Here is a 6543-nt window from a genome sequence, read left to right on the forward strand (position 1 = left end):
GCTACTCTCCGCCCTCTCTTCCGCTTCCTCTGTCTCTAGGTGGTTGCAGGGTTCTCCAGCATCTCTGAGCCTCTGTTCTCCCTGACTGCTCTCCGCCCCCTGTTCTGCCTCCTGCACCATCTCTTCTGTCCATTGCTCCTCAGAATCCTCCCTGACAATGTGGGGGAAAGCTGGGAAATAATGGGAGAGGAGGAGGATGTGGTGGAAGAAGCACCAGGGGAGCAACAACGGGAGGACTTGGTGTCTTTAGAAAGCATTCCAGAACACGGCAGGCCTTGAAAGTAGGAGAGCAAAGAGCTCAAAGGCAGAGAGCCCTTTCCAGCACCCATAGCAATGACTCCTGAGGAAGTGGGAGAGACGGAGGGGAGGAGTTTCACTCAGAACAGCGCCTTTATTCCCAGAGGCCACATTCCTAAGCCTCTCTCAGATGACCTTGTCTTGTCTGTTCCTGGCAACCTGCCATGGGGGTTGGTTCCTCTGCCACCTGACAGTATAACAGTGCCCCCAGCTCCCATAGATGTTCCAGAATGTCATGGTCAATGGTATCAAAGGCCACTGAGAGATCCAGCAGAAATAGGAAGCACCTTTCACCTTTTCCCCTATCTCACCGGAGTTCATCGACCAGCGTCACCAAGGCAGTTTCAGTCCCATGATGAGGCCTGAATCCTGATAGGAAGGGGTCCAAATGGTCCGCATCCTCCAGGCATACCTGGAGTTGTTCAGCAACCACCCGCTCAATCACCTTGCCCAAGAATGGTAGATTTGAGACTGGGCAATACTTGGCCATAACGGCCAGGTCCAAAGATTTTTTTTAAGAAGCGGTTTAATAACCGCCTCTTTCAGTGGGTCTGGGAAGGCTCCCTCACAGAAGGAAGCATTTACCACCCCATGGAGCCAATCACCCAGCACTTCCCGGCTCGCTTTTATGAGCCAGGATGGGCAAGGATCAAGGACACAGGTGGGGGGTTTCACTCGTCCAAGCAGCCTGTCCACATCCTCGAAGCTAACAGATTGGAATTGATCCCACACAACTTGACCAGACAGGACTCTAGCACTCTCCCGCCCTGGCCCTGCTCCCACAGTGGAGTCTACCTCTTTCTGAATCTGAGTGACTTTATCTGCAAAAAAACTTTGCAAAATCATTGCAGGAGATCTTGGGGTTCTTACTGGGCCTCAATGGCAAAGGTGGTTCTGTTAGATTGTAAGCCACCTGAAAGAATCTCCTGCTGCTGTTTTCTGCAGATGCAATAGAGGTGCTGAAGAAGGTCCTCTTCACTATTGCAATCGCCACTTGGTAGGCTCGACGTTGAGCTCTCACCTGTGTCTCGTAAGATTCAGAATTAGTTTTCCATCACTGGCGCTCTAGCTGTCTCAGCGATTGTTTCTTCGCCCTCAGCTCCAGGGAAAACCACGGGGCCATCCGGGCTCCATGCAATCAGAGAGGGCGCTTCAGAGCCAGACAGTCGATAGTCCTGGCTAACTCCGCATTCCAGCGGGCCACCAGGAAATCAGGTGGAAGACCATCCACATGGGATTAAGCATCCCCTATCACTCTCTGGAAACCGCTTGGATCCATTAAGTGGCAGGGTCGGACCATCCAAATCAGTCCCACCTCCCTGTAGAGGGGAAGGGTCGTGGAGAAGTCCAGTTGCACCAGGAAGTGATCCAACCATGGCACTTCATTTGTTTCACTTTTACTTAGTGTCAGATCACCCACAGGTCTAAGGCATGTCCGCGACAATGAGACAAAGGATGAACAAGTAAAACCCTCTATGATAAATTGGGCAATAGATATTGGTCATAATACAGACATGGAAGCATGGGAACAATTGTGGAATGTGGATATAAAATTTACAGCATGTTATGGTCTTAGAGAAAATTATATGAAAAAGATACATTGATGGTATCTAACATTGAGTGAGTTGGCAAAAATGTATAAATCTAAATCAAATAAGTGTTGGAAATGTAATGAGAAAGAAGGTTCTTTTTATCATATGTGGTGGTCTTGTAGTAAGGTTAAAGCTTATTGGGAAATAATATATAATGAAATGAAAAGGATGTTTAACATAACCTTTGTAAAAAAAATCCAGAAGCTTTAATTTTGGGAATTATAGGGACAGAACTACTGTGCCTAAAATGTATAGAAACTTATTCATGTATGCTACTACAGTGGCAAGAATGATACTTGCCCAAAAAAGGAAAGAAGTCCTGACAAAAGAAAAATGGACACAAAAACTTATGGAATATGCAGAAATGGCAAAACTTAAATCAAGATAATAATTTTGTTATAAAAGAATGGAAATGGTTTATTGAATATTTACAAATAAATTATTGATATGCAGAAGATATTAAAAACAAATTTAAGGAACCGCAGAAAGAGGGGGATGGAAGTCAAGTTTTGAAATGTCAAAATGAATGTAAAATTAGTGAAATGTATAAAATTACTGAAATGTATACATTTGAAAAGTATAAATAAATGAATAAATTGGGGGGGGAGTGGTTGGGGCTCCTGTAAAGTATGTCAGTGGAATACTTTCATGCTAAGGTCGGTGACAGGAGCCTGGAAGTTCCATCGATGCCCTAGATGATACTGAGACTCCATAGGGATCAGTTCCTATGGCTGCCACTGCAAAGGATGGAGCAGTCTACATCTGGCACCTTTCTGAGGAAAGAACTATCACTAGTAGAGGAATGGCTACTAGAAAGGGGAAATCGCCTAGAAATGGCTGAAGCCCAAGACTGCCAATGGGCCAATCTCCTACACCAATCCGTGGATGTTTGTTGTGAAGCTCGGATGTCAGGAGTCCAGGTTCCGGGCTTGATAACACCATAAGCATAGCTAATTAAAAAGGAGGGTTTATTGCAAAAACAAACAGATAGCTCCAGACATCTCTATCAAAGCCTCCGGCATCATTACTCAAGATGACCCTTCTAAAATGTCCTTCTGATGTCTACAGAGTATATTGAACCGTCGCCCCTTGCTTCTCTTGTTTTGCTTCTGATCTAGCAGCCCTCCCATTCGATGACTCCTCAGATAGATTGGACTAGCTCCAGCCTCTTCCTGCTGTGATGTACTATCTCTGTGTATTTTTGTGCCTGATTGAGCTTCCTGAGAGCTTTGGCTGTGTTTCAGCCCACCTTCAGCTGTTCCCTCGGCAACTGGCATTCCAAGGGGCGCTTAGCTCTGGCTTCTGTTCAGCCTGCTTCAGGTTTAACGCTCTCTGTTCTGCAGCAGGCTGCAACGTTTCACTAGGAGCTGGCTCATTCCTGACACCGGTGATTCCTCCCCTCCCTTCAGTAACTTTTCAGATAAGACGTAATGAGCAGTTGATAGATTTATAGTTCTTTTATTACAGCTTCATGTTGCAACCACAAAATACGCAGCTCTCCGCAAGGAGGCCAGTTGCCTACTCTGAATCCGACTTCTGACTTCCACAGCAAGGAGCATGCCAATGGGAAGCTCTTCCCCCACTGTGCCTCCTTTGTTCTCTGATATGTTCAGACCTCCGAGTCCATGGGGAGGGTTTTTCCCCCACACTCTCAATTGATGTGTCTCCCAGGTGCCCCCTCCCTTCTGGATCTCTTGTCATTATCTTGTAGCTAGGTAGCTCCTTCCTAATCTGTTCAGCTTCTGTGTCTGCCTCTCTCTCTGCTTCTGAAAACGCTGGAGGCGGGGGGGGGGTATTCCCCCTCCTCTTCTGAGAGGAGCTGATCTGCCTGCGACTGCATTCCCCAATCTTCAGATCCAGACCAGTCCCTGACAATTGTGCATTAAGAAAGTATGGGAAAACCCGTAGCCAGCATGACTGGCTACACTAAGTTTCTGTCGGCTAGGGACTATCAAAACTCTATTAAGATATGGATAAATGCATATCCTACCAGATCCCACTTGGCCAAGGGATGGAGAGCAGACTGGCTATGTCAAGAGGGCTGTCAAGTGCCCGAAACTCTGAACCACATCCTCCAAGTCTGCTTCAGGTTGCATGCTGCACAGACCTGCCAGCACGACGCTGTAGTGAATTACATCATGAAAAGACTTCGGAGGCAGGGGTATCATGTGGATTTGGAGCACCAGTTCAGAACAGCTGAAGGATTGAGGAAGTCCAACATAGTGGTGAGTAGCGAGACCAAGCATTCCAAAAGGACTGGAAATAATGTACATTATATTTGAAAGACAACTGTAAGCAATTAACATCATTAGCAGGGTTAGCTGAAGATCTGTTGAAGGAATGGGTTTCTGTGCAGTCAGTTTGAAACTGACCCAAAATCCGCATTTTTGCTTCTCCAAGGGAGCATTTCTAAAATGCATTAACTTGAGCTGTTGAGCAAATGCATAACAGGAACCCAGCTGTATAAACAAAGCTCTCTCCTTTATCAGTCCGTGACGGCAATGTATGGCCTTGACTGTTCCAGTGGAGCAGGGATGGCACGTCTGGGTCTTATTTTACATCCTGACCACACTCTGACGCACAGACCTAGTCCGGGAACAGCGCCAGGAGAGTTGGTGACCTTCTAACCCCAAGATAAGAGTGCCGGAACAGGAATATCCTTATATGGTCCAAGAGTACAGGAAGTGGAACACCCTTTTATGGTTAAAAGTACCGGAGCAGGAACATCTGTGATGTCAACCTGTGTGTATAAGCTGACGTGGCTGGATTCCTGGGGAAGGGGGTAGAGGGAGCCTGGAGGATATATATGCTGCATGAATTTTCTCATTTCTTTGGACTTGCTGTGGACTGACCATGCAAGTGCCTTCTGCTATCCGGAGAGCAGAATAAACTCTTTCTCTGAATCAACCTCGGTGTCATTTGACTCCTTCCTCCCTGTTCTGGGAGCAACGCTCACCCTACCATCGGTAAAGTCTAATAAGGCTACACTGTAAGGTGAAGTTGCTACCTATTCAGGTTGAGTAATATAATATTTTAGGTAATGATATAACAAGGATAGGAAATGAAGTGAAATGTAAAGATGTAAAGTTACATTTTGTAAACCATCAGATGGGAGAGAGGGAAGTCTTTAGGCTCATTCAAGCCAAAGACATAAAACAAGAGGATACAATGTTACGTAATGTGATTATATGTAAAGGCAATAAAAATTCATTTTTTAAAAATCCACTTAAAGAGCCTGTTGAAAAAAAATTATTCAGCAGGCAACAACTGGATAATGAACATGACGCAGATCTGATATGTAGCAGGAGGGAGCATTGCTATAATGTGGGTTGCTGGTGCCCAGGGTGGGGCAAGTGTTGCGCCCCCTTGGTGGATTGGGCAACTGGGGTGGGGGTGGGGGTGCAGAACCCGCAAGGCACATGGCTGTCGGCACTACTGCTAGTGGGGGTGGCTGCATGCCTTTTTGGCTTAGCAGCTCCACCACCTCCCGGCTCAGCCAGCCCAGGGACGTGGTATGGTCAGACAGCCCTTTACTGACCACAAGGAAAAGGAGGCGCCGCTCCAGTCCTGAAGGCCCCTGCCTAGGTATAGCTTGTCTCCCTGTGGCTCCAGAAGGCAGCAGGAGCTCAGCCACACAAGGGAGCGTGTTGTGGGGCACAGTCTTTCACAATTTTGTGCCCAGGGCCACTGCCCCTCTGCCCCCCCCCCCCCGCTATGCCTCTGGAAGGGAGAGCCAAAGGTATGTGCCTTCACACTCAAGCCCTGATTCCTACAACATATGAAAACATATGAAATGGACTTCCTGATATAGTGGCATCTACATGAGACCCTTGCAGAAACAATTGTTTACCACACCCCCAAAAGGATATTACGGAGCTAGAAAAGGTTCAGAAAAGGGCAACCAAAATGATCAAGGTGATGGTGCAATTCCCCTATGAAGAAAGGGTGCAGCATTTGGGACTTTTTAGTTTAGAGGAAAGATGAGTAAGGCATAGTATGACAGACATTTAAGAAACTATCCGTGGCCTGGAGCAAAGCTGTTGTGCTCAAATTCTGCTTGCTGGTTTCCCTTTGAGGCATCTGGTTGGCCACTGTGAACACAGGATGCTAGACTGGATGAGCCATTGGCCTGACCCAGCAGGGCTTTTCTTAGGTTCATACATTCTTGTTCTCTCTCTCTCTCTCTCTCTCTCTCATGCACACACACACACACACACACACACACACACACACACACACGGAATGCATGAAGCAGGATTGTGGTACATAATGCCAGTATACCAGGCCGCCACACTCCATGAGGCAGGTACACATTTTCAGCTGAACCCATGAACATTCAAACCATGGGTGGGATGACAGCAGCAACATCCCCTTCTGCATCAGCTCCATCAGCTTAGTTATTAACCTTCTTGCACTGGGCAAGTCTGCACTGCAAGGTTTCCTGCTCAAATTTGCTTGAACCCTAGTGGGATCTGCTGTGCAATCAGGGCTCCCACTCACGTTTCAGCAAACACAAGTGGAAGACCCTTGCAGACCTTTCCCTGCTCAAGGCAGGGACACCAGAGGCCTCAGGAGTGGGTGGGGACGATGTGTGCCTCCCTTGCCCTCATCAACAGGTTGAATGTTCAGCTGTCATGAACACAACTGGCCTAAG

This window comes from Podarcis liolepis (assembly GCF_965112155.1).
Source record: "Podarcis liolepis genome assembly, chromosome: W".
Taxonomy (NCBI): domain Eukaryota; kingdom Metazoa; phylum Chordata; class Lepidosauria; order Squamata; family Lacertidae; genus Podarcis; species Podarcis liolepis.